The 27811-nt window shown below is 37.1% G+C and overlaps 1 long non-coding RNA gene across 1 annotated transcript; it reads right to left on the bottom strand.

Moving 5' to 3' along the window:
- Positions 1 to 17795: 17795 nt before the first annotated feature.
- Positions 17796 to 20165, bottom strand: LOC122032359. Its single transcript, XR_006126050.1, has 3 exons — positions 19567 to 20165; positions 19398 to 19488; positions 17796 to 18046 (listed from the first exon to the last, which is right to left on the bottom strand). It is a non-coding gene; the product is annotated as an uncharacterized LOC122032359 (long non-coding RNA).
- Between the last annotated feature and the right edge of the window lie 7646 nt (positions 20166 to 27811).

Genomic DNA, 27811 nt, shown 5'->3' with positions numbered 1-27811 from the left:
CAATGCTACCAAAATACAAAAATCTGCACTACTACAAAAGCTATTCACTCCTTTTCATGCATGTATATAACAAAAGAAATCCGGACTGGAATAAGCTCCAAAGGGGGGGTTGTTCTAAGCTCCAATAGAGCTGTTCATGCTTGCTGCAAACACAAGGGAAATGGGGCTGTTCGTGCCCCTTTTTCTTAGCAAATATTAAACGAAAACTTGGTGAAATTTAGAACTTATGTAAAGCTTATTCCATTTGATAAAAACAGCAAGAAAAATTAAATCCAGAACTTTAAATCTGCGATGTGAAATTTATATGCCCTGCTCATGCTCAAAAATTTCAAGAGAACAACTAAAACTACCATGACATTACATAGCACGATCATGCTAACTGGATAGCAGAAAATTCAACAAAGAATCCAAAACTGAACTTCTAAATTACAAAACTATACGTGCTTGTTAAACTATAAGGAAACCAAACTAGAAAGCTCACTAGGTAGGCTGGTCTAATTACAACCGAAGCTAGGGTTTTTCAGCCACCTACACATGAATTTGCTATGGCAAGAAACAACCCAACCACAACCGAACATCACCTGAAGTTCACACATCAAATCAGAAATACAGAAATACATCCCTGCTTCCATGGAACTTGAATCTATCCCTATGTAACGCCCCAAATATCCTCAATTAGAGTCCTAAAAGTAATTTAAAAATATTTAAAAATGGTATAGAAATATTCTAGGGATTTTTAGAAATTTTTAGAGTATTTTTATGTAATTTTTGGAGGTCGTTTGGTATTTTTACAAAACAAAGGAAGTTTCAACAAAAAAATATCCAAGCCGAGAATTGAACCCATGACCTTTGACTCGGTCAAAACTCGGCTGACCAGGTGTGCAAACGGATTTTTCTATTTAAAAAAGGTAGCGAATTTATTTAAGATATTTAACAGAATATTGGATTATAAAAGGGATAAATTGATCTTGGATTTGTTTGTTTAGAAAAAGTAGCGAATTTATTTAAGATAGTTAATAGAATATTATAAAAGGGATAAGTTGATGTTGGATTTGTTTGTTTAGAAAAAGTAGCGAATTTATTTAAGATAATTAACAGAATATTGGATTATAAAATGGATAAGTTGATGTTGGATTTGTCTATTTAGAAAAGATAGCGAATTTATTTAAGGAGTTAACAGAAATATTAAGTTATAAAAAGGAATAAGTTGATGCTCTGTTTTCCCATGACTTAAACCATTCTCTCCTGCTCTTCTGCGTACGATGGCGGAGCTCAGGCAGAAAATGAAAGGGAGTTAGGGCATCATCGGCTATTTCTGAAAGAACCCTTTTGTTCGGTTGTGAGTCCAAGAAGTGCTTCTCACCTGCAGTAGGAGTAGTTTCGGACCTTTGTTCTTCTTGAATTCGAAGCATGAGAAGCGCTTATAGTGCATATTTTTAATTAAGCCTATAGTGTAGACTTTAATTAAGATATAGTGCAGATTTTTAATTAAGTCTATAGTGCAGATTTTAATTAAGCTTATAGTGCAGATTTTATTTAAGCTTGTAGTGCAGATTTTTAATTAAGCCTATAGTGCAGATTTTTAATTAAGCCTATAGTGCAGATTTTAATTAAGCTTATAGTGCAGATTTTATGTAGGCTTATAGTGTAGATTTTAATTAAACTTATAATGCAGATTTTTATGAAAGCTTATAGTGCAGATTTTAATTAAGCTTATAGTGCAGATTTTTATTTAAGCTTATAGTGCAGATTTTTGTTAAGCATTAGTGTGCAGAATTTTATTAAGCTTACAAGTGCAGATTTTATTAAGATTATAATGCAGATTTTTAATAAGCTTGAATGCAGATTTTTGTTTAAACATTTCAGTTTTTAAAGAAGCATTCTTTTATTAGAAGTATTAACAAGTGTAAGAAAGATAAAGAAAAGAAAGAAAAGGCCAAGGCCTTAAGTAGATCCTAAAGTCAAGACTTTAGGGATTGTGGCACACAATGTGCTAAAGAAAGTACCGAGACATTATATATTAGAAGTATTAAAAGATAACAAGTATTTTACTTTTATCAGTGGCACTGTACTGGACTCTCAATTGTCCTTGGGTTGGGCTCCCATAGTCGTCCCTAGGTTTAGATAACCTAGTAGTAAGTACATGCCATCGACTCGTGACTCATCCGGACTGACCGAAGGTCGCCATGGGTCGGGTCGTTACAATAGTAAACCCTACTAGATTCGGGACTAGCTATGTCAGGTCTAGTTAGGGATGCGCGCATAGCAAGTACAGTTGTCGGGCCCAAGAAGAAAGTTGATTATTATTTTGAAGTATTATAAGTATAAGTTTTTGAACAAGTAAAGCAAGTTTTACATAAGTATAAAGTATTAAAAAATAAGTTTTAAACAAGTGAATTAAAGAATAAGTTTACAACAGATGAATTAAGTTTCACTTTGTTTTAAAATCAGCAAGTTGAGTTTTCTTTAATGCTAGCATGTTATTTAGATTAGCTTACTGTTCTTTGCTATTTTCTGAGCATGAGTAGCTTTACATGTTTAGCATTTCAGCATGTCTTGTTCTTTTATTAGTGGATGAGCATGAGTAGTCTTCAGTAAGTAATCAGTTAGATCATGTTATAGATATATGTACATGCATATCGAGATTTTGTGAGTTAGATAGCGCTTACTAAGCAATTTTGCTTATAGATGCATTTCCTCTTACTGTAGATAAAGGAAAGGAAAAGCTATAGTAAAGGAAGGCGACAAGGAGGTGCGGATGGATGTGTGATGCCTGGACTATAGAAGCCTTGGGATTTAGCATAAGAATTTATTAACAGAGAGTTGAGTAGAATGTATTAGATGAGTCATTTAGTCTTCCGCTGCTAGTTAATTGTATGTTTTGAGTTCTCCGAGAGTTTTAGGAATTTCTATCAACATGTGAACAAGGATAGTTAAGTAAAGTTAGTAGTCCAGTAGCGCTCTGCCCTCGCAGATTAGTAGTGAGGAGGGTGGGGTGTTACAGTTGGTATCAGAGCAATTCCTATTCTCCAGCATCACACATCAGCACCAACCTTGCCGTCTTCAAGTAAGAAAGTATTTTAGTTTTGTTTCTCGTATATTCATATATACATAAATATGTTTAGAAAGGATAGAGAAGATATCAAGTATTATTCTTGGCATAACTAGATGTTAAGATAGAGGACAAGACAGTGGGGAGTCATAAGCCCAGTTAAGTAATTAGAACTAGAAGGACCACTAATGGGTACGATGCGATATGAATGATAAAGGACCGAAGAGTTAAGAGACTAAGGAACAAAGAGTACCATTAGTGAAAGTTATCTAGAATCAGAAGTATGAGGAAGTTATTTAGGAGCGTGAGGATAGTATGAGGGATTATTCTAAGTTCGAGGACAACTTTTTATAAGGTAGGGAGAATTCCCAAATATCCTCAATTAGAGTCCTAAAGTAATTTAAAATATTTAAAATGCTATAGAAATATTCTAGGATTTTAGAAATTTTTATATTTTTATGTAATTTTGAGAGTCGTTTGGTATTTTACAAAGCGAAGGAAGTTTCGACAAAAAAATATCCAAGCAATTGAACCCATGACCTTTGACTCGGTCAAAACCGGTGACCAGGTGTGCAACGTTTTTCTCATTTAAAAAGGTAGGAATTTATTTAAGATAGTTAACGAATATTGGATTATAAAAGGGATAAGTTGATCTTGGATTTGTTTGTTTAGAAAAGGTAGTTAATTTAAGATAGTTAACAGAATATTATCAAAGGGATAAGTTGATGTTGGATTTGTTTGTTTAGAAAAAGTAGCGAATTCAGTGAGGATAATTAATAGAATATAGGAATATAAAACAGATAAGTTGCTGTTGAATTTGTCTGTTTAGGAAGATAGCGAATTTATTTAAGGAGTTAAGAAATATTAAGTTATAAAAGGAATAAGTTGATGCTCTGTTTTCCATGACTTAAACCATTCTCTCTCTTCCGTCACGATGGCGGAGCTCAAAATGAAAGGGAGTTAGGGCATCATCTCCAGTGCGCGGCCAAGGTCCTAGAAGCCCTTTTGTTGGGTTGTGAGTCGAAGCAAGGTAAGTGCTTCTCCTGCGAGAGTAGTTTGGGACCTTTGTTCTTCTTGAATTCGAGCATGAGAAGCGCTTATAGTGCATATTTTAATTAAGCCTATAGTGTAGACTTTAATTAAGTCTATAGTGCAGATTTTAATTAAGCTTATAGTGCAGATTTTATTTAAGCTTGTAGTGCAGATTTTTAATTAAGCCTATAGTGCAGATTTTAATTAAGTTTATAGTGCAAATTTTTATGTAGGCTTATAGTGCAGATTTTAATTAAGCTTATAATGCAGATTTTTATGAAAGCTTATAGTGTAGATTTTAATTAAGCTTATAGTGCAGATTTTTATTTAAGCTTATAATGCAGATTTTTGTTAAGCATTAGTGTGCAGAATTTTATTAAGCTTACAAGTGCAGATTTTATTAAGATTATAATGCAGATTTTTAATAAGCTTGAATGCAGATTTGATTAAGCTTATATGTAGATTTTTGTTTAAACATTTCAGTTTTTAAAGAAGCATTCTTTTATTAGAAGTATTAACAAGTGTAAGAAAGATAAAGAAAAGAAAGAAAAGGCCAAGGCCTTAAGTAGATCCTAAAGTCTAGACTTTAGGGATTTTGGTACACAATGTACTAAAGAAAATGCTGAGACATTATATATTAGAAGTATTAAAAGATAACATGTATTTTACTTTTATCAGTGGCACTGTATTGGACTCTCAGTTGTCCTTGGGTTAGGCTCCCATAGTCGTCCCTAGGTTTAGATAACCTAGTAGTAATGGCACGGCCAGTGAAGGTCGTCGGCGTATCAATGACGATCATGAGGGCCAAATAGGCGCCAGCCTAATGGGTCGGTCATTACAATAGTAAACCCTACTAGATTCGGGACCAGCAATCTGTGTCTAGTTAGGGATCTGACAGCAATGTAAATACAGGTCGCCCAAGAAGAAAGTTGATTATTATTTTGAAGTATTATAAGTATAAGTTTTTGAACAAGTAAAGCAAGTTTTACATAAGTATAAAGTATTAAAGAATAAGTTTTAAACAAGTGAATTAAAGAATAAGTTTAGAACAGATGAATTAAGTTTCACTTTGTTTTAAAATCAGCAAGTTGAGTTTTCTTTTATGCTAGCATGTTATTTAGATTAGCTTACTGTTCTTTGCTATTTTCTGAGCATGAGTTGCTTACTGTTCTTTGCTATTTTCTGAGCATGAGTAGCTTTACATGTTTAGCATTTCAGCATGTCTTGTTGTTTTATTAGTGGATGAGCATGAGTAGTCTTCAGTAAGTAATCAGTTAGATCATGTTATAGATATATGTACATGCATATCGAGATTTTGTGAGTTAGATAGTGCTTACTAAGCATTTTTGCTTATAGATGCATTTCCTCTTACTGTAGATAAAGGAAAGGAAAAGCTATAGTAAAGGAAGGTGACAAGGAGGTGCGGATGGATGTGTGATGCCTGGACTATAGAAGCCTTGGGATTTAGCATAAGAATTTATTAACAGAGAGTTGAGTAGAATATATTAGATCGGTCATTTAGTCTTCCGCTGCTAGTTAATTGTATGTTTTGAGTTCTTCGAGAGTTTTAGGAATTTCTATCAACATGTGAACAAGGATAGTTAAGTAAAGTTAGTAGTCCAGTAGCGCTCTGCCCTCGCAGATTAGTAGTGAGGAGGGTGGGGTGTTACACCCTAGCTCATGAATCATCGCAACGGGAACTTAGAACTTGTTTGCCCAGTTCTATCCGGAAACCAAACCAATCGAAAACCAATCGAAGGAACTACTCTTACTGTAGGTGAGAGCACTTACAGGGGTTTCTTGGACTCACAACCGGAGAAAGGAACTTCTAGGGTTCGGTACACTCGAGCTCTCGAACCTTGTTCGTGCTCACGGCTCCTCCTCGACGCAAGGATCACGACGGTGAAGAACCCCCCCGGAGTTAGCCACCTGCCGGCCGCCAGAATCGTGCCCTAGCTTCCTTTGTATTTCCGCCTGAGAAGAAGAAGAACACCGTCGGGAGAGAGGAGTTAGGGTTCTCCGGCAAAAATCCAATATCAACTTACCCCTCTTATAACCTAGCATTTCTGTTATGGTTTAAGACCTAGTCATTATAAATTTATTCATAAAATTTGCGGAACAGTTGGCTAGCTGCATTTTGATCGGGTCAAAGGTCGCGGGTTCAATTCTTCAGCCGAACCCTTTTTTTTGTTGAAACTTCTTTCGTTTAGTAAAAATACCAAACGATCTCCAAAAATTGCATAAAAATACTCTAAAAATTTCTAAAAATCTCTAGAATTTTTCTAAAGTATTTCTAAATATTTTTAACCACTATTAGAACTCCAAATAAGGAAATTTGGGTCGTTACAATAACTTATAATCACCCATCTGACAAAAATTTGGGTCACCCAAACCCTAGGAATAAGAAATAGATCATCTAATATAAACTTAAGCCAAATATCTCTTAGGTCTAAAATTAAACCCAAAACTATAGAAGAAGCCTTACTTGACCTAAATTGGATAATAGCAATGCAAGAGGAGTTACCCCAATTTGAAAGAAATTAGGTCTGGGAACTTGTACCTAAACCCACAAATAAATCTATAATTGACACTAAGTGGGTATTTAGAAATAAACTAGATGATAAGGGTGAAATAGTAAGAAATAAGGCTAGGTTAGTAGCAAAGGGGTTTAGTCAAATAGAAGATTAGATTATGATGAAACCTATGCACCTATAGCCAGACTTGAATCCATAAGTATGCTGCTAACCTATGCAACACATAAAGGATTTATATCAAATGGATGTAAAATCCGCATTCTTAAATGGGTTCATCAAAGAAGAAGTCTATGTAAATCGACCTCCAAGATTTGAAGACCTAGACCACTGAAACCATGTCCTTAGGTTAAGAAAAGCTTTATATGGACTAAAATAAGCACCTAGAGCTTGGTATGAATGACTTTCAACATACTTAATATCTAAGGGATTTAACCAAGGAAAAATAGACCAACCACTATTTGTTAAAACCTTAGAAAAAGATATTTTTATAGCCCAAATTTATGTAGATGACATAATATTTAGATTAACAAATACAAAATTTTTAAAAGAATTTATCAAACTCATGGAAAATGAATTTGAAATGAGTCTAGTAGGTGAACTCAATTTCTTTTTAGGCTTACAAATAAAACAAACAAAAGAAGGAATTTATATTTTTCAAACAAAATATGCTAAGGAGTTAATTAGAAAATTTGGAATGGAAAATTCTAAAAATATAAATTCTCCAATGGCAACTAATGCTATAATTGACTTTGACTTATATGGAAAACCAGTAGACTTAAAATACTATAGAAGTGCAATAGGAAGTCTATTGTACCTAACTATAAGCTGACCTGATATTTTATTTACAGTAGGTATATGTGCTAGATACCAATCTTATGCAAAAGAATCACATTTAACAAATATAAAAAGAATACTAAGGTATATAAAGGGGATCCTAAGTGTAGGTCTTTGGTACCCTAGGACTAGCACATTTAATTTAGTTGGGTACTCTAACTCAGACTATGCTGGGTGTAAATTAGATAGAAAAAAAATATAAGTGGAAGCAACCAATTTCTAGGTCGGTGCCTAGTAAGCTGGTTCAACAGAAAGTAACACTGTGTTGCTTTATCCACTACTGAAGCAGAATACATAGTCATGGGAGAATGTGCATCTCAATTGCTATAGATGATGCACACCTTAAAAGATTATTAACTTGAATATAAAAATATAAAAATTTCAATTGATAACATAAGTTCAATAAATTTAACTAAAAATCTAATTCACCATTCAAGGACCAAACACATAAAAGTTAAATACCACTTTGTAAGGGATCACGTAGCTAAGAGTGATATTGTACTTGACTACATTGAGTAAAACCTAGCTGACATCTTTACCAAACCCTTATCTGAACTTGAGTTCAGTACACTTAAAAGAGAATTAGGGATGTGCACAGTTGAATAGAATTTGTTATTATCTTTTCAAAATTATGCCTTGTTTTAAAATTCTAGGAAAAATATTTTTTCAAAACTCCCAATTTTACTAGAATTTTTAAAAGTTTGGAAATAGTCAAGGATTTTCCTTACAAAGTATGTACCCATAGGTTTCAGCCAGAGTATCTCACAAGTACACTAGGATTACTTAAAATGGTGTGAGATGCATAGGATACTGCCAGGACTTCAGAATGCTTATGTTTATGCATCAACATAGGTTTGGGCAATAAATACTAAAATCAAATTAATCAAGTTAGGTTTTTATGTTTAGTAAAACTAATTGAAAAACTTACTTAACTTGACTAACCAAGTAAAAGCTACAACCTTATGGTAAATAGCTAATAGCTAAAGGTTAGAAATTTGGTTAAAGAAAAATAGGAATTTAGTTTGAAGTTTTTCTTCACCTTAAATTCTCATGCTTGGACTTTAGGACTTTAAAGATCTTATATTTTACCACAAATCTAGGGGGAGGAAAAGAAAGCTAAGTTTTTTTTTCTATTTTTATCATTTTTTTTGCAAAGTCCTTATCAAATTTTTTTTGTGACTTTCTCAAATTTAAAGCCTTTTCAAAGTTTTTTTTAAAGGCCTTATTTTTATCAAATACTTGTTCTCAAAGTCCTTTTTAAAGCCAAGCTTAAAGTATTTTTAAGTATTTTTCAAAAAAAATCTTTTACTTAGCTATTTTTTAAAAAAATATTTTTAAAGCTAAGTGTTTATCAAAATCTTTTTTAAAAACTAAGCTTTTTTTAAAACTAAGTACTTAACTAAGCTTTTATCAAAATTCTTTTAAAGATAAGTTTTTTATCAAAATCTTTTTAAAGCCAAGTCTTTATCAAACGTTTTTCAAAAACCTAAGTACGTGACAAGATTTTTTTTTAAATAGTTTAGCTAAGTGTTTATCAAAACAATTATTTTCAAAGCTAAAATTTAGCTAAGTTTTTTTCTTAAAAAAATATAACTATTTCAAAATTTAAGATTTGCTAAATTTTTTTCAGATAGGTAATTTTCAAAGTTTAGGTTTAGCAAAGTCTTTGATGGAAAAGCTAAGTATTTTCAAAGTATTTCTAATTTAGATAAGTATTTTTCAAAGCAATTATTTTCCAAGCTAAGTTTAGCTAAATTTTTTTTGGTGCTACCCTTGAGGGGGAGCTTCAAATTAAACAAGGTAAAAACTTTTTTTGTCAAACAACCTTCTCACCTTTTTGATATATGTCAAAGGGGGAGAGAAAAGTTAAAAGATAAGAGTTAAACATAATTTTGATGAAATGGGGAGCATAAGGGAGTTTTTTTTTTACAAAGTATTGTTCATGCTTAAATTCCTTTATTTATTGTTATGTTTTACTTAACTTTAAACCAGGTTGCTATAATAAAAAAGGAGGAGATTATTGGTACAGGCAGCACCAGATGATCGAACCTGAGTTTTGATTATGTCAAAAGGTCTAAAGTTAAGTTGTCTTGTGATCTAACAAGATTGATTGATCTTGCAGTAAAGTCTTAAGTTATCTTAGGCAAAAGTCCTAGTGGATTCTAGGCAGGTAAAAAATCCTAGGGGGTGGTAACCCTAGGTGATGGAAAGTCCTAACTGTGATTAGGTAGGTGAAAAACCCTAGGAGGAGGTAATCCTAGGTCCTAGGTGGTGGTAAACCTAGGTCCTAGGGGGTGTAACCCTAGGTCCTAGGGGTGGTAACCCTAGGTAGAAAGTCCAGTCGGTCTGGAGGACCAGTCTGGCAACAGGTAATTTCTCTTGAGAGGAGTAGGTGAGGATGCATTCCCCGGTGAGGGAACAATAGGTGTCGGTTTGAGCTAGGGTTTCTGGAGAAAATCTGAAGTTAGAATCGGACAGTCCAAAGACTGTCAAGTTATTGATTTATATTATTTGCTATTTTATCTAACTCCATTTTGCAAGAAACTAACACATTTGCAAGGCCAGACTTAGCCTTGATCAGTTGACTGAATCGGGGATCGATCGACAGAACCTCCAAGCAAGCAGAGTAGACTTCCAGGCCGATTGATCAGGTTTAACTAAAGTATCGGTCGATCGAACCTGGGGTTCAGTCGACTGATCGGTGGATAGGCATCAACGTGGTCGAGCCGGGTAGATCAGATCAGATAGACCAGGGTGGTCAGCGGGTTCGATCGATCGAACGGTGGGATCGATCGATCGAATGAAGACTTATTCAGGTAGCAAAAGCATGTGGATGAGAAGTTGGGCAGGTTTAGAGAGTTCGGTCGACCAAACACCTGGATCAGTCGATCGATCATAGTCGAGTCAAAGACTGATCCCGAGATCAATGGATCTGGATCAGGTCTACCTTAGCTATAAAAGAGATGATCGACTAGCAGCATCAGAGACAACATTGACAACAGAATTCAGAACGATCTTCTAAGTTGTGTACTACTCCAAAACAACTCAACAATGCTTAGCTGCCCTGATAATCGACGATCTTGTATCTTCATCTTTGTATTGTCATTAACTTTATTATATTGCTGTTGTACTTCAAACTTGTAATCGTTATTCAAGCTATTAGTGATTGCCCACTGAAAGTGATCAACGATCGCACACCTTAGAGTAGGAGTCGTCACAGACTCTGAACTAAGTAAAAGAAAGCTTGTTAGCATTGCTTGTCTTTTCATTCTTTATTCCGCTGTGTTTACTTTGAGTTTTTCGAAATGAAAGAATTAGCCATGAGTACTATTCACCTCCTCTCTAGCATGTCTATGATCCTACATAGGGGACTAGGCGAAGTCTTAGCAGGTTGAGGATGTTAGGCGAAATCCTAGGATCGCGGATTCTAGGTGGAAGTATTGGGGGTCGCAGATATCAGGCGGAAGACTAGATGGGCCAGAGATTAGACGTCCAGTGGAGAAGTCTTAAAGCCTCAGATGCTAAGTAAAAGTCTAGATGGTCTGGAGGAATGATCGGATAAAAGATAATTTCTCCAGAGAGGAGTAGGTGAGAACGCGTTCCCTATTGAGGGAATAGTAGGCGTTGGTTCAACCTAGAATTTCTAGGAAATCTAAAAGTTAGAATCAGACAGTCCGAAGACTGTTAAATTGTTTTATTAATTATTAAGTATTGTGCTAACTTTATTTTGTATGGTATGTTTGGTATTTTGGACTAACGTATCTTGCAGGGAGCAAAAATGACATAAAAGGCTTGGATGAACAGTGTTCAAGGTGCCTCCAGAGGTGTTGGAGATGCTTCGGAAGGCTTGGCTGAAAGCTCACATGGAAAGGCATGAAGACACCTTCCAAGTGCTTGATGGCACCTAGGATGCTGGATGGAAGGCACCTTCCATGAGCTGAAGGTGCCTTTGGGTGGATAAACAGTGCATACATCGGAGGTTATCAACACCGAGCATTTGGGGATAACTATCCTAGCTAGAGGCACCTTCATTGGAATTAAAAGAGCCTTCAATAGTCCATATAAGGACTCCTCAACTAGATGCTCAACACAACAAATTCTTGTGATCTCTCGACTGCGCACTGCTCCAAAGACAAGTCCATGAGGCTGTAACACCGCTCCGACAACCGAAAGCTACCATCTATGACTCTCTCAAGTCATCGTATAGTTTACTGTTATAGCACTTAATCTATTCTATTGTAATTGATTGTACTTGTCTTTGTAATTTAATGGATTAATAGTGAATTACCCAAAGTAAACACTCAACAAGTGTGGGCCTTGGAGTAGGAGTCGTCACAGGTTTTGAACCAAGTAAAACTAACTTGTGTCATTGTTTTGTTTATCTCTTTATTTTTGTTGTGTTTTATTCTCTATTTTCTAGAAAGTGAAAGAGCCATGAGTGCTATTCACCCCCCCCCCCCCTAAGCACATCTCAATCCTATAATTGGTATCAGAGTAGAGTCGCTCTAAATCGGTACAAATACCGTTCGAGTATTTTTTTTATCGCTTTTTCATCCATTTTCTTTTAAAATAAATTCTTATGCCTTTTTTTTTGTCAAATTTTTGCTATAATTCAAGATTGGTCTAATAATCTCTCCAGACAAATTTGTCGATTCATCAATTTTTTTTTTCGAAATTAGTGCAACGCCATTCGAGCTAATTTATTAACTTATTTTCCTACCGCACTACTAATTTAAGACTGAGTCTTGGAATAAGTGATGTATGTAGGTTTTATATACTTGTTTGACATGTTTTAATGCATATTTCTATATTTTATGCATACTTTATCTATGCATTTTCATACTCCTTTCTTTACTTTTAGCATATTTACTCTTCTTTGTTCAGAGATATGCTCTTGTGTATTTTCTATCTACAGGAGTGAAATTTGGAGAGGAAATGATGTTCATGGCGAATCTAATAAACAAATGAAGGAAGTCAGCGCCAGCCATGTGTGCCACACGACCATGCCAAAGGAACAGGAAGGAAAATGATCTTGGTCGTGTGGAGCAGACCGGGTGTGCAGCATTAATAGAAGAAGGGGCTAACATGACCATGTGGTTTCACACTGCCGTGCCACTTTTGAAGCAGAATCAAAACACGGCCGTGCAGAACTACATGGGCGTGCAACCTTTCCAGAGGCCAAGCGTTGCCAGGCCATGTGTGCCACACAGCCATGAAACCATTCCAGAGGTCAAGTATTGTTTAGGACGTGTGTGCCACACGACCATGTGAACCATCCAGAGGCGAAGCATGACACGACCGTGTGAATCTCACACGGCCGTGTGACTCTGGCCGAGAGCTAAGCAGCCGAGGCCGTGTGAGGTTCATTCGACCGTGACACCGGCCGCGTGGCACCCAAATTCCCTGCTCTATATAAAGGGTTTCTTCCTCTTTGAAAGGGAGAGGCTCTGCCTTTGGGGAGATCCAATCTAAAGGATTTTCTCCATCTTTTGGTCTCGATCTGGTGATCTAAAGATGTTTCCATTCCCGATTCGACTCCAGTAGCAAGGATTGGTTCCGAAGATTACTCGTCATCTCTAGATAAGCATTTCTTTTCTATCTTCTTGATTTGGATCGAAATTTTTACTTATCTTCAGATCTTTTCCTTTGTTTCATGGAGTAGATCTTCTTGTTCTAGGATGGAGGGAGTATTTGTGATGTGAATTGATGTAAGATTTCAAGGATTTGGCAACTTCTTATTTCAATGATGTTGTTATGTTTTGTATCAATTCAATCTTGTATGAATTGTTGTGTTTGGATCTAATTACCATTCTTGATTGTATGTTTGCATTACTTTTGGATCTTATAGAGGAATTCTCTTGATTGTATGACCGAGGGGCATCGTGACAGGGCTACCCCGTTAACGGACATTTTGGGGATCACCTTGAAGGGTGAAGCAAGAATCTACAAAGAAGTGGGATAGATAGATGAGTTGTTCCCTATATCTTGATGTGAATTAATTAGTGATGTGTTTCTATGTTGTATGACCGAGGGGCGTCGTGACAGGGCTGCCCCGCTAATGGACTTCATAGGGATTATGACTATCTAATTGCTTAAGGTGTAGATATAAGTCCCTTGCCAATGTTTTCTGTAGGAGATAACCGAGGACTTCTTATATATGCATGACAATTGAGGATATAATTGGTAAATCAAATTACATTGATAAGTATCACAAAGAAACCAAATCTCCTAGAACTTTCATAAAACCTAGTTTCTGCATTACTTTTTTATTTCTATTTTCTAGTTGCTTCTTAGTAGGTGTAATTCCTAGTTGATTGTTTAGCTAATTCACTTTGAGATATCTTTAGTGGTTATAACCAGTCCCTGTGGATATGATATCTTTTTATTACTGACGACGAAATCGTGCACTTCCGGTTGCATAACAAGTTTTTGGTGCTGTTGCTGGGGACTGCGTCTATAACATTAGAGATTATCATTTGAGTTAGACTAAACTTTTCTTTGCTTTTCTCACATCTAACTTGTAACTAGTTTTGTAATTCTGTTTTGTAATTTTTCTTTTCATTCTTTATTCTTTTTGTTTGTGAATCAAATTCTGCAATCTTATTCTTGTATGTGAAGATCTAACTTTGTAGGTGATCTACTACCTTTTGATCCCAAAATTGATAGAACCTTTCATAAAAGGAAAACTTCGCAAAGACATTCAGAAGAACAAGTACATTCAAATATGGCAAACAAACCGCTTAAAGATTACGCAACACTTTATGCCAGAGGATTTCATTCTAGCATCACAAGACCCTCTGTTGAAGCTAATAATTTTGAGATCAAGCCTGTGATAATCAGTATGGTCCAACAAAATCAATTTGGGAGTGGACCACATTAAGATCCTAATCAACACTTAGAAGTTTTTTTATGAAATCTGCAGAACTATGAAGATGAATGGTGTTCCATCTGAAGCTGTGAGATTATTATTGTTTGGGTTTTCTATAAGAGATAGAGCCAAGTAATGGCAAATTCTCTACCAGCAAATAGCATTACTACTTGAGAATAGTGTGAGGAATTATTCCTTGATAAATTCTATCCTCCAAGCAAGACTGCTCATATGAGAAATCTTATTGCAAGTTTCAGACAGTCAGACTCAGAATCTTTATTTGAAGCATGAGATATATACAATAACATGCTTAGACAATATCCACATCATGGATTGGAGAAGTGGATAGTGTTGCATACATTTTATAATGACATCAATTATCATACTAAGGTGTCCTTAGATTCTGCTGCTGGAGGGGCACTTATGAATAAAAGTTTGGATGAAGCCGAAGATATTATTGGAAGTGTAGCACAAAACCATCATCAGTGGGCCATAGAAAGAAGTGGAGGCTATTCCTTTTCAAACCCAACTAAAGCATTAGGAAAATTGGATGTGGATGCAATTACTATGATGTCTGCAAAACTGGATGCTCTTAAAAAGAAGCTGAAAAATATGGGAACAAATACTAGCATGGTCAATGCCATAGTATGTTATTGTGAAACACGTGGAAGTTCTGATCATGCTTAAGACTCATGTCCTTTAGGCTCTATGTTTTCACAAATTAATCAACTTGAGTAATGTGATGCCATCATTAGTTACAATCAGAGACAAAATAATCCATATTCAAACACACAACCCTGGGTGGAAGAATCATCCAAATTTCTCTTATAGAAATATCAAGAACAAGGACCACCTATGGGGGCTAGACCAAGTTTCCAACCTGGGCAACAAAATTTTCAACAACGACCTTCTCAAAGAAATCAAATTTCTAGATTGGAGAAAATGATTGAAGAGCTCATCTTGAATCAAAACGAAATGAAGCAAGAATTAAAGGTGCTAACTCAAAGAATTGATAATTCAGAAAAGCACCAAAAAATTCAAGATAGCTAAATTGCCCAGGTAGCTTCATCATCTTCAAGAGCGCTAGGACAGTTTCCAGGAAAGCCTGATGTTAACCCCATGGAACACTATAATAGAATAGAACTTAGGAGCAGACAGACCTTGAGTGATCCTCAAGTGACTGCTCTAAAAGGGATGAAAATTAAAGAAGAGCTCTCTCCTCCAACACTTGAACCAATTCAGATTCAAGATGAAGAGGAGCGTACCAATAAGGTTGAAGAGACTCTTCCACTTAACCCATAAAGTCAGGTAGTCCCTTTTCCTCAAAGATTAGTCATGCTGAAAAAGGATGAAGAATTTGACAGATTTCTAGACAAAGTTAAAGATATTTGTGTGGAAGTTCCTCTAATTGATGCCATTTAGCAAATGCCAAAGTTTGACAAATTCCTGAAGGACATCATGTCCAACAAGAGGAGGAAAGGAGACATCGAGACCATAACACTTATCGAGGAATGTAGTGCTTTATTCGAGAAGAACACTTCTTCGAAGTTCAAAGATCCAAGAAGTTTTTATATACCTTGTACTATAGGAACTGAATTTATAGAAAAAGTTTTTTGTGATTTTGGGGTGAGTGTTAGCCTCATTTCGTATTCAATTTGTAATAAGTTAGGTCTCAAAAACTTTAAACTTATTGTGGGAACCCTAAGGTATTTTGATTTGATCAAACAAGTTAAGTTAGGTCTTGTTTGTTTTAACCCTTATGTCTAAGTGTGCAGGAGCTTAGGAGCACAGGAAGTCGAGTGGAAGACGCAGCTAATGAGAAGGATGGCACGGGAGAGAGCCGACGGGCTCGGTGTGCCTGAGGGATGAGGTGACCGCGGAAGAGTACACCGATGGACGAGAAGAATGTACGCGACGTTCGAGGAACGAGAAACCGGGGAGGAAGGCTGCTCGAGGAGAAGACCAGAACTTATGTTCGGGTGAGCCCTATTCCGGATGGCCGAGATCACCCAAGCTAGTGGAGCCGAAGCGAAAGACCAAGACCGAGACGAGTTGAACCGGAGCAGAGGTCTCGGATCGAGAAAAGTCAACCCTATTGACTTTCCTGGTCCGGGCGCTCGGACTCAATTTTTTGACCAGATCGAGTTTTCACTTGATCTGAACGTTAGGAGATAAAGTTTATCCCCCATAGGGCCCCCGGACCCATCAGGGCACCCCGAACAGTGCTATTAATATAGCATTGATCTGCACAGTTTATTCAATTCACTTGTAATCCATTTCTATGAGCTTTACTTTTCTGTCTATACTGTTAACACTGTAAGAGGCTACTTCGCCTGAAGGAGACATCAGATAGTGCGCCATATTTTCCTTGGATTAGCAATCTCCTGATTGCAAACCAAGTAACTTCCTTGTGTTTGTTTGTTTTTTATTAGTCTCTTTTTTTAATTATAAGTGCTTTTATTTAGTTGAAAATCCGAGAAAGGGTTGTTTTATTTTATAGGGCAATTCATCCCTCCCCTCTTGTCAGCCTTCAAATGGACCAACAAGTGGTATCAAAGCAAGGACGCTTCAGGAGGACTAACCGCCGATCGAAGCAACGAGATGGCCGGACCAAACATCGTTCCACCAAAATTCGAGGGGGACTTCGCACATTGGAAGCGTCGTATGGTGGTATTTCTGAAAATCAATTTTGAAATTTGTCTAATTATAAAATATGATTTTGTAGCTCCTACTAATCAAAATGGAGAAGAAAAAGAAGAGAGTCTCTGGATGAAGAAGGAGTAGAATGATTCCGTAGTGAAAAAATGAGCGGAGTATCACCTGTTGAGCGTGTTGTCGCCTCAAGAAGTCAATCGCGTCGGAAGCTACTCGTCGGCCAAACAACTCTGGGAAAAATTCCTGGAGCTTCACGAAGGCACGTCCGAAGCCAAACTAACAAGAAGAGACATCCTTCGGAACAAACTGACGAATATTCGTCTGGAAAAAGGTGAGAAGGTAGTCGATCTACACGCGAAGGTAAAGGAATTAATTACCGGTCTCGAGAACCTTGGTGAAATGGTAACCAAATGGGACACCATACGCTACGCACTCAATGTGTTTCCCAAAACTCCAGAATGGACGTCAATCATCGACGCCTACTACATTTCAAAGGACCTAGAGGTAAGTACCTTAGAAGAGTTATTTTCTACTCTTGAATTACATGAAACCAGATGTGCAGGGACAACAAAGGAATCAAGCCAAATTATGGCGCTAAATGCAACCAAAAAGGATGAACCCAAGTCAGACTCATAAGAAGATCAAGAAGCGTATATGGTAAGAAATTTTAAAAAATTCTTTCGATCTAATAAATTTAAAGAAATGAAGAATAAGAAAAATCCAAGAAATAGAAGAAGAGTTCGTTGCTACCGATGTCAAAAATCCATGCAGTTTAATAGTAACAACTAATCTAAAGCAAAGATAAGGAAATCATCGCAAAAATCCTACTCAACTACACCCATAAAACACAAATCCGATATCCTACTCAACTACATCCATAAAACACAAAACTCCAGCATACATTCAAATAAAAACCCATCGACACATAACAAAACGTATAAGATACAAATGCCAAAAGCTACAAGTATGAAAAACATGGTCTCACATAATAAGAAAACTGAAATGTACGAACTCGTCGTGACACGCAGTGGTGGGGGACTAGCGTCTGGAACTCCTCCGGACAACCTCAACCTGAAATGGTAATAACGGGGGTGAGTCCAACACTCAGCGGATACCTAGTTGACATGCATAGTAAATAATAACCAACAGTAATAAATATGTGTACAGTCTCCTGAAGATATATAAAGGAACAATGCAAAACTGAAATAAAGGGGAGAGACTGTACTAATCAGGACCTGGGTATAAGGTAAACAAGGTCGTTAGACCGAGGAGTATCATAATCCTATATGCATGTCAATCAAATGCATTCATCCAATATATAGCAAACAAAGTGCAGCAAACACAAGCAATAAATGCATCATGCATATGATGCCAATGACATGTCCTAGTCACCCCTGACGCCAGTGAGCCATCTCACACACGATGGTGAGATCGAGTGGATAGGGTTGTGACAATCGTGCACTCTGTCGACACTATTCCTGATGAGTGACCGAGTGGACGGGATACTGTCGAAGTACACCTATCCTCCTACCCCAAATCATAAGTGGGGGAGCTGATGCTCTCATCTCACGAGACAATCCGGAGGAGGGATCCCTGCTTCCTACGCTATGTCACACTACCCACGGGGAGCAGAAACGCCAAATGAGCTTGCACAGCACACAGCTGAATAAAATCACTAACCCATGAGTGGTTGTGTATGCATATCCATGTATGGCGATGATGCTCAACAATAATGGAGCTTCGATCGCTCGTGCGTAATGATGCATGACACTAAGCATAGAAATATCCTGATCCTATCTACCTCCATAAAAACATGTACCAAATACGTGGATCAAATAATATGATCTCGGTACACAGGTCAGGTATGGTATCTAACCAGTCCGGTATATCATAAACCATGACATGTCACTACCTCTATAACATAAGTAGTAAACTGAGCATGAATGCTAAACAAGTAACAAACAAAACATACTTGGAAAACAAATAGAGACATGCTGATGCAAATATAAACATATTTATTACTACTTGTTAAAATCTATTAAACATATCAACAAGACATATCAAAATAGATAGGTCAAGGTACCCGCCTCAAAAAGAAGGTAGCACCAAGTAATCCAAAGTCGAGACGCCCGTCTCGAATCAGTCTTGCGTCAAACAATATATATTTTATTTAGCTAAATACAAAAGAATAGCTAAATAAAATCCTTAATACTAAGTTAGGGAAAAATCCTAATCACATCACAACTAATTACAATCTCAAATCAAGCCTACACATGATCTACCACATGTTCCAACCATACTAATCATGAAATCCTCCAAATTCAATATAATCTACAACCAAGATCAATTACCTACATTTAACTAATCAATCACACTTAACCTGATTTATCTAGAACATGTATCAATTACTCCTACACCTTACCTTAATTCAGTTGCTGTTGATGCTGAAACAAAGCAAGTTGCTGCCAGAATAGAGGTAGCTGCTAGAAACCCAAGTAACGCCTTGCAATTCACTGTCCAGATCAAAATGGAGCTCAAGAAATCAACTTCCAAACGATAACCCAATTTCCAGAATTACCTGAGCACCTTACCTCTTCCTTTAACTGCCTGCGATGACCAAGGACCTGGCAAAGCTGCTGCTGGAAGCCCTAATGCCAAAGACTCAGGCCGATAACAAGGTGGCTACTAGCACTTGACAGCTAGCTGACCGGTGCTAGGGCACAAGGATGGTGTCAAGAGAAGGACACTGTAGAAGGGAAGTATCGGAGATGGCTAGGGCAAAGAGGGGAAGGCACGACTCGGCAAAGAGGAGGAAGAAGCAAGCTCGCGGCAGCGCGATCCACGCTAGGGCAGAGGAGATTGGACGATTGCCGACGCTGGAGAAACTCGATGCTAGGGCTCGAACAGCCGGCGTCGATGCTCAGTGTTCGCTAATCGACACGATGGGAGGGGGCTGAGAGCAGAGGTGGCCGACGCTAGGGCAGAGGGTAGTCTCGGCTGACAGTGGCTCGAGCTCTAGGGCATAGGAGCGAGGGGAAGGAGACGACGCAAGGAAGAGGCTCGGACTTGTCTTGGCCAATTTCTTTTGTACATGGGGGAGGAGAGGAAGAGTCGTTGGCGACGTCGGTTTGGAGGAGATGAGGAGTTCGGGGAAGAAAAGGAAACGACGTCGCGGGAGCAAAAAGGGGAAAATCAGGGGAAGGAAACGGGGAGAGAGAAAAATATAAGAAAAAGAAACAAATAAATAAATAAATATAAAAATCAAACATTTCCTCGTTAAATGGGATAGCCTAAACAGGCTTTCTTGGGGTCCAATATTTATTCCCGTAACCTAAGTCATACGGGCTCCGAAAAATTCCCAAAATATTTCTAAAAATTCTGGAAAATTCCCTTATGGTGATTCGCCCATTTTCGGTATTTTACAAAATGAATTTTTGCAAAATCTTGTCTAATAGAAGACTTTGATAAAATAAAATTTGAAAATGATAAATTAAAAGAAGAAATAGAAAATTTGAAAAAGCCTACCTGTTCAAATATTTCTGCTTTTAAAAATTATAGAGGATTAAACTAGTACTATAGGCTTCACCAAAATTAAATCAGAAAAATATCAAAAGCCTATGTGCCTAGAAAATACTTGATTAACCCTATAGGAAGGAACCTCTATTGGGTTCCAAAAACTTGTTTAATTCTAAAAATTAAAATTAGACTTAACATTTTCAGCAAGAAAATTAAACATTTAATTTCTTTATGCGGCTTTGTCTAAGAAAGTGGATGTTGCTCCAATAACCAAGAAGGCCTAGCGCCTCGCCACTGCCTGGAAGCCAAGTATCGAAATAAGAGTTTAATTGACTAACTGAAAAAAACATTAAATTAATTTTGCTTTAAAGGGTTACTCAATTTGTTTTGAAAAATATTAACAAAAAATTCAATAGTTTCTATTAAAATGTTTTTCCCTTAGAAATTCTTTTTTACTTAGAAATATTTTTTTGCTTCAACACTTATGAAAATTTCTTCTGTTGAATTTTTTTTTTAACTTAGATTTTTTTTTTTTGAAAGTTACTTATTCCGTTGCAAACAATCTATTTTTACCTTTGAAAATTAAATTTTATTTTGACTTAGAGCTTTTTTTAATGTTAACCTTAGACTTGTTAAGGAACCCCAATTTTTTATGTGATCAAAGGGGTAGAAGAATGTTAAGTCTAGGGGGAGGTATAATTTCATCAAAAAATCATATTCACTTATTTGCAATCTTAATTATTTTTACTTTATGTTTGTTTTACCCTATCTTAACATGGGTTGTTCACATCAAAAAGGGGGAGATTGTTAGAATCCCAATGTGTTTTGATGTGATCAAACAAGTTAAGTTAGATCTTATTTGTTTTAACTCTTGTGTCTAAGTGTGCAAGAGCTTAGGAGCACAGGAAGTCGAGCGGAAGATGCGGCTAACGAGAAGGATGGCACGGGAGAGAGCCGACGGTCTCGGTGCGTCCGAGGGACGAGGTGACCGCGGAAGAGTACACTGGTGGACGAGAAGAATGTACGCGACGTTTGAGGGACGAGAAACCGAGGAGGAAGGCTGCTCGAGGAGAAGACCGGAACTTGGGTTCGGGTGAGCCCTATTCCGGATGGCCGAGATCACCCAAGCTAATGGAGCCGGAGCGAAAGACGCAGACCGAGACGAGCTGAACCGGAGCAGAGGTCCCGGACCGAGAAAAGTCAACCCTATTGAACCGGAGCTATACCCTATTGACAGTGGTATAAATATAGCACTGATCTGCATAGTTTATTCAATTCACTTGTAATCCATTTCTCTATGCTTTACTTTTCTGTCTGTGCTGTTAACGCTGTAAGAGGCTACTCCGGCCGAAGGAGACATCAGATAGTGCACCATATTTTCCTTGGATTAGCAATCTCCTGATTGCAAACCAAGTAACTTCCTTGTGTCTGTTTTCTTTTTATTAGTCTCTCTATTTTAATTACAAGTGCTTTTATTTAGATGAAAATCCGAGAAAGGGTTGTTTTATTTTGTAGGGCAATTCACCCCTCCCCTCTTACCGACCTCCAAAAGGGCCAACACTTACTACTATGGCACTATAATTAGCTAATCATTCTTGTAGGTACCCTATGAGTATTATAGAGGATGTGGCAGTAGAAGTTGGTGGGATCATTATTCCCATAGATTTTGTGGTACTTGACATGGAAGAAAACCCAAAAATTATGATCATATTAGGAAAACCCTTCCTTGCTACAGCTGGAGCTATAATTGATGTTAAAAATCATAAACTTGCATTGGTGATTGGTAAGGAAAGGTTTCATATGATTTATCAAATTCTTCTAACCATGTCTCTTCTCTTTTAGTGAGTGTCTACAGTGGGATGGACACTTACAAATTAGAGGATTGGAATTTCCATCTTCATGGGAGGCCATTGAATAAAGGACATGATCGAGCGAGCATTGGGAGAAGGCCTCCTATCAAAAATGGAAAGTATATCTACCCTCCGAGGGCAAGAAAACAAGAAGAAGATTAAGGAGACCGGTCAAGCTAATGGCCTTAAACAAGCACTTCTTGGGAGGCAACCCAAGGGTTCTTTTAGATTAGATTCAATTTGTAATTATCTTTTTCATTAATTAGTGCTTTTAAATTTGCTGTTATTTTTTTTTTAGGTTGTGTTTTGCTTCTATGAGTTGGCCATGATTTCTTCATGGGCATGGAAGCGTTGGAGAAGTTGGAAAGGAGGAAAATCATCAATGTTGAGATAAATAGAGCTCGGCCGTGTACCAGACACAACCATGTTAAGTTTGTAGAGGAGGAGGAGTATTCAGCCGTGTGACTCATGTAACGACCACCCTTCTTACTACTACTACTACTCTCTAAGAGTGACCGCTACTTAACTACTAACCCTACTTAACCGGTACGCTACTTAACTACGAGAAATCTCTACCGAAAAATTTTGGCAGAGTCTCCCCTGTACTGGTGACCAAATCATCAATACAAACAAACTATACTCAGCTACAGGCGACTGGAATATATATCTTCACAACCACGCAGTATAATATCACAAATAAAAGAAGGAAACTACCCTAACAATAGCAAACATCAATATCACTCCATCAATAGAACCCAACTACAAATGCGGAATAAACTTAATTACAATATTGACTCATAATAGCATTAAAAGAAAACTAAAGAACTCTAAACAGAAAATTCTTAACAATTCCTTATCAAACTCTTGATCTCCCCATAGTCCAGCCATCACACACCTCCATCACCACCACCTTGTCGCCCTCCTTGCTAAATCTTTTCCTTTCCTTTATCTGCAGTAGGAGGAAGTGCAATCTATAAGCATAAAGCTTAGTGAGTGCTATCTACTCACAAAAACTCGATATGCATGTATATAAATAAAAACATGCTAAAACTGAATGCTAACATATAAAATTACTCATGCTCATAAATAGCAAAGGAAATCATGCTAACTGAAATGCTAATCATTGTATAGCTAATTATGCTCATAAACCAATAAAAGAAGCATACTAAACATGTAAAGCTACTAAACATGTAAAACTACTAAACATGTAAGGCTAAACATGTTGGATAATCTAGTAGCAAGGAAACAATTGAAACTACCACTGCATGCTTCAAATAACAAGAAACTAACTTTCTAATTCTAGACAGATTTGAAGCTCGTTTCATTTGTTTCAAAAACTTATACTTTAATACTTCAAAATAATAATAAACTTTTTTTCGGCCCAGGCATTGTACCAAATCGCGCTCCTTAATAAGAGTCGGGTAGCTAATCACCAAACTACTAAGGTAAAGCCTCGGTCTTACCAGGGCCAAGACCTCAGGATTGGTCACCTGGACCTGTGTCGACATGCCTTAAAAGTAAAATACTTTCTTTTTTAACTATAACTTCTTTATACTTTCCCTTACTTGGCATTTAAGCAAACACCTTGTGTGCGCTTTTGATATTCAATCTTCTGGAATTGAAATCAAGTCTAGACCTTAGTCTTTCTTGCTTATAGTTCTTAAAGACAAAAACTCATGCTTATGTAATAGCAAAGAAACTAATAATTGCATGCTCAAGATATTCTAATAGCAAAAGAGACTAGAAAGTATCACCGTGCACATCTAATGGCAAAGGGAACTGATCATGCTTAATTATTAGCAAATGGAAAATTTCTCATGCTTTACTAACAGCAAACGAAAACTAAACAGCAAGGAAATAATATAAACAGCATAGGAAAAACTTAAAATTGAGATTCATGGCAGCATAGCAAGGAAATCTAAATCAGGAAATCTAAATCTGAAATGCGAACTATAAGGGCTGTTCAAACTTAAATCTAACAGCAATAAAGAAAACTAACTACATGCTCAAAATTTAATCAAACTATCTTATGTTCATTGCTTATTAAAACAGCAAATGAAACCAAAGATAAATCTACTCAATCAAAACCTGTTCAAAAACCAACAACAGTAACGTTAGCAAGGAAGAATCAAAACTAAGATACTGCACATTCTCAACTGATAGAAACGAAAACTTCTGTACACGTACACATGATAACTAACATAGGCTATTGTTAAGGAACTAAATGAAACATGGAAAACTACACAAGGAGGAGGGTTGTTCTAAGCTCCAAATGAAACTGCCGTATCTGCATAAATACACCAAAGAAAGGCTATTCTATACTCCAATTGGAGTTGTCCATATCTACTGCAAATACCACAGAAAGTAAGACAGTTCATTCCTACTGCTACACAAAGAAAACTAGATGTTTGATACAAAAAATCTAGATTTGCTTGACACTTGGTTGTTCTCTTTCATTGTAGCAAGGAGAAAGAAAGAATAAAATATAAAACTGAGATAAACAAATCTATCTCCTTTCATGCTCACTGCCTAAACAACAAAACTAAAATTTTCAAGGCTATATATAATCCGATCAACACTTATATAACAATGTTTCAAATACCATTGTCTTAACAAAGTTCCTTCAGAAAACTTATCTAGTGAAGGGGGTGCCTACACTGCATCTAGTTATGGCTGCACAAAATTATGCTATAGAGCTTGTCAAAATCCAAATCCAAACAAAAACCTCTTCATCTTCCTTAACCCCTCACGGCAGAAAACAAAAAATCCCTGATCATGCTTCACAGTAAAACTTGAACAAACAAGAGAACACCAAACGAATCGGAACTACTCCTACTACAGGTGAGAAGCAACTCACCTTTTCTCTTTAACTTACAGCCGAAGAAATCGCTTCAAAGATTCGGAGAGACTTCAAATCCCGCGGCTCCTTTTTGTTTCCGAGCTCCCCGGGTCGAGGTGGTCACATACGGGTGAAGATCGGCCAGAAAGAGCCTTCGCCGGCCGCTGGAGGGTGAAAACCCTAGCTCCTTCGTGTTTCCGCCTAAGAGAAGAATGGCGTCGCCGCGTGAGAAGAGAAGGAGATTTTTGAGAGAAGTTTTTGATTTTCCGAAAAGAAACCTAAATTCCTTTTCTTATACTAGGGTTTAATCGAAACTATACCTTAAGTCTATTGATTCCCATATCTGGTTAACAAAACGAGCGTAGCTCGATTGGTCGGGCCGATTTTGCTTGGGTCCGAAGTTGTGGGTTCGAACCCCAGCTTCTACAACTCTTTTTTTTTTTAACTTTCTCCACTCGGTAAAAATACCAAACAGACTCCAAAAATTGCATAAAAATACTCTAAAAATTTCTAAAAATCTCTAGAATATTTTAAAAGCATTTCCAAATATTTTTATGGACTTTTAGAACTTGAAATAGGGAAAATTAGGTCATTACAACTCACACTGGTCGTGTGAACTTACCTGAGGAGGAGATGTGCTCGACCGTGTACCAGACACGGTTGTCTGAAGATTCCAGAGAAGAAAAATTGCTCGGTCGTGTACCACACACAACCGTGTGACTATACCCGAGAGGAAGGTTGTATTACCCGTGTCAATTGACACTACTGTGTAGACATGCCCGAGAAGGAGAAACCTTGGACCATGTAGATCTACATGGTCGTGCGGAGCAACTCGACCTTGGCCGTGTCTATAAGACACGACCGTGCCTAGGCCGTGTTGGCCACATGCCCAAGCTACTTCTTTCTCCCAAACTCTTCTCATCTTCAACCTTTCTTCTCAACCTCTTAGATCTAGATCTCAAACTCATTTTTCTCCATAAACTTCATCAGGATCTAGATCTGAACAATAATTCTCCTCTCCTATTTTCAAGATCTATAACTTCTTTTCCAATTATCTTACTTTTCAAGATCTATTCTTGCAAGATCATGCTTTTCCAACAAAACAACACCTTTCCCTATTTGAACTTGACAATATGTCTAATCTTTTGAATAAACTTCATAAGGGAAGTGGTGGATCAAGCGGAGGAAGGGAGCCAACAAAGGAAAAGGGAAAGGAAAAGGCCACAAAGGGCAAAGGAAAGAGGATTTCACGCGACAAAGGTAACGACAATGAATTCAATATCATTTTTAGAAATGAAGATCATAAATCTAGATTTGATATTCTTGTCAATAGAAAGATTGTGTGCACTCGGTACATGGATCCAACTATTTTAAATATTTTAGGGATTAGAGATGATGTTGATTAGATGATTGGTTCCCTTGATTGGAATGATATCATGTACACACATTTACCTACATATCCTCATATTATACTTGAGTTTTTGAGTTCATTAGATGTTCACTTTGCTAATGAAGATGATTACGTTGGAAAATTTTTTAGATTAATGAATCAAGAATTTCAGTGGACATTTAGTGATTTTAATAATTGTTTTGGATTGTCTACCGATAGCTCTTGTGGGTTTGACTCTAGATTTAATTGGAATAATTTTTGGAATTTGATTACTGGTTTGGATCAATCTTATGATCCCTCTAGAGCTAAAGTTTCCCATATGCAAAACCCCATCTTTAGGTACTTACATCAAGTTATGAGTAAAACTATTTTTGGTAGAGGGGAAAGCGATGGAGTTGTTAGGAAAGTGGAACTTTATGCTTTGTGGGCTCTGTTACATAAGGTTGATTTTGATTCTGGTTTCCATTTTTTACAAACATTGGTGAGAGTTGGGAAGGCATCTTCGGGATCGATTGTTTTTGGCAGTTTGATTACTCAAGTAGCTATAAATTTGGGTTGTGATCTAGATGAGCTAGAGATCATTCATGGCAATAACATGATCGATATTGATGCATGTCTTGCTTTGAAAATGATTTGTCGGGATGAGAATGGTTTTGCTTTTCCTAAGAGGAATGGTTTCCCACTACCCCTTCCTTATTCTGAGATGACATATGTTCACAACACTGCTAATTGGGTGATCATTGATGTAGATCCTGAGAATGCCCCTTCTTTATTCAGAGACACTGAGCCCCACCTTGAGCCCTTGTCATCTAGACACCCACAGCCTTCCGGACATTCGGAACCTACTAGGAATTCTTTCGCCTATGGTACGGGTCATTCCAGATTTGATTTTTCTAATTTTTGCGCATCTTTAGACTCGCTTCATGAGAAGTAGGAGGCACAACGTGTGATGTTGGAGGGTCATTTTTTTTTATCAGATGATCAGTTTAGAGAGTTGCAAGATCATTTTCAGTTTACGAGGAATTTTCAAGGTCAAGTGGCCAAGTTTGTTCAGAACTATGATATTGATCAAACTAGGATGAGAGAATTCATGCAGGGTATGAGTATTACTAGTCAACAAGTTAATGCCCTCTATGAATATCATAAGTTCCTGAGTGAGACTCCGGGTTTTTCGGTTGTCCTTATAGACCTCCACCTCCTCCTCCACCACCATATTGATTTCATCGGGATGATGAAAAGTT

The sequence above is a fragment of the Zingiber officinale genome, chromosome 11A (genome assembly GCF_018446385.1).
Source record: "Zingiber officinale cultivar Zhangliang chromosome 11A, Zo_v1.1, whole genome shotgun sequence".
In the NCBI taxonomy this organism is placed as follows: domain Eukaryota; kingdom Viridiplantae; phylum Streptophyta; class Magnoliopsida; order Zingiberales; family Zingiberaceae; genus Zingiber; species Zingiber officinale.
The sequence above is the reverse complement of the archived record's forward strand: the minus strand, read 5'-3'. Positions and strand labels throughout refer to the sequence as shown.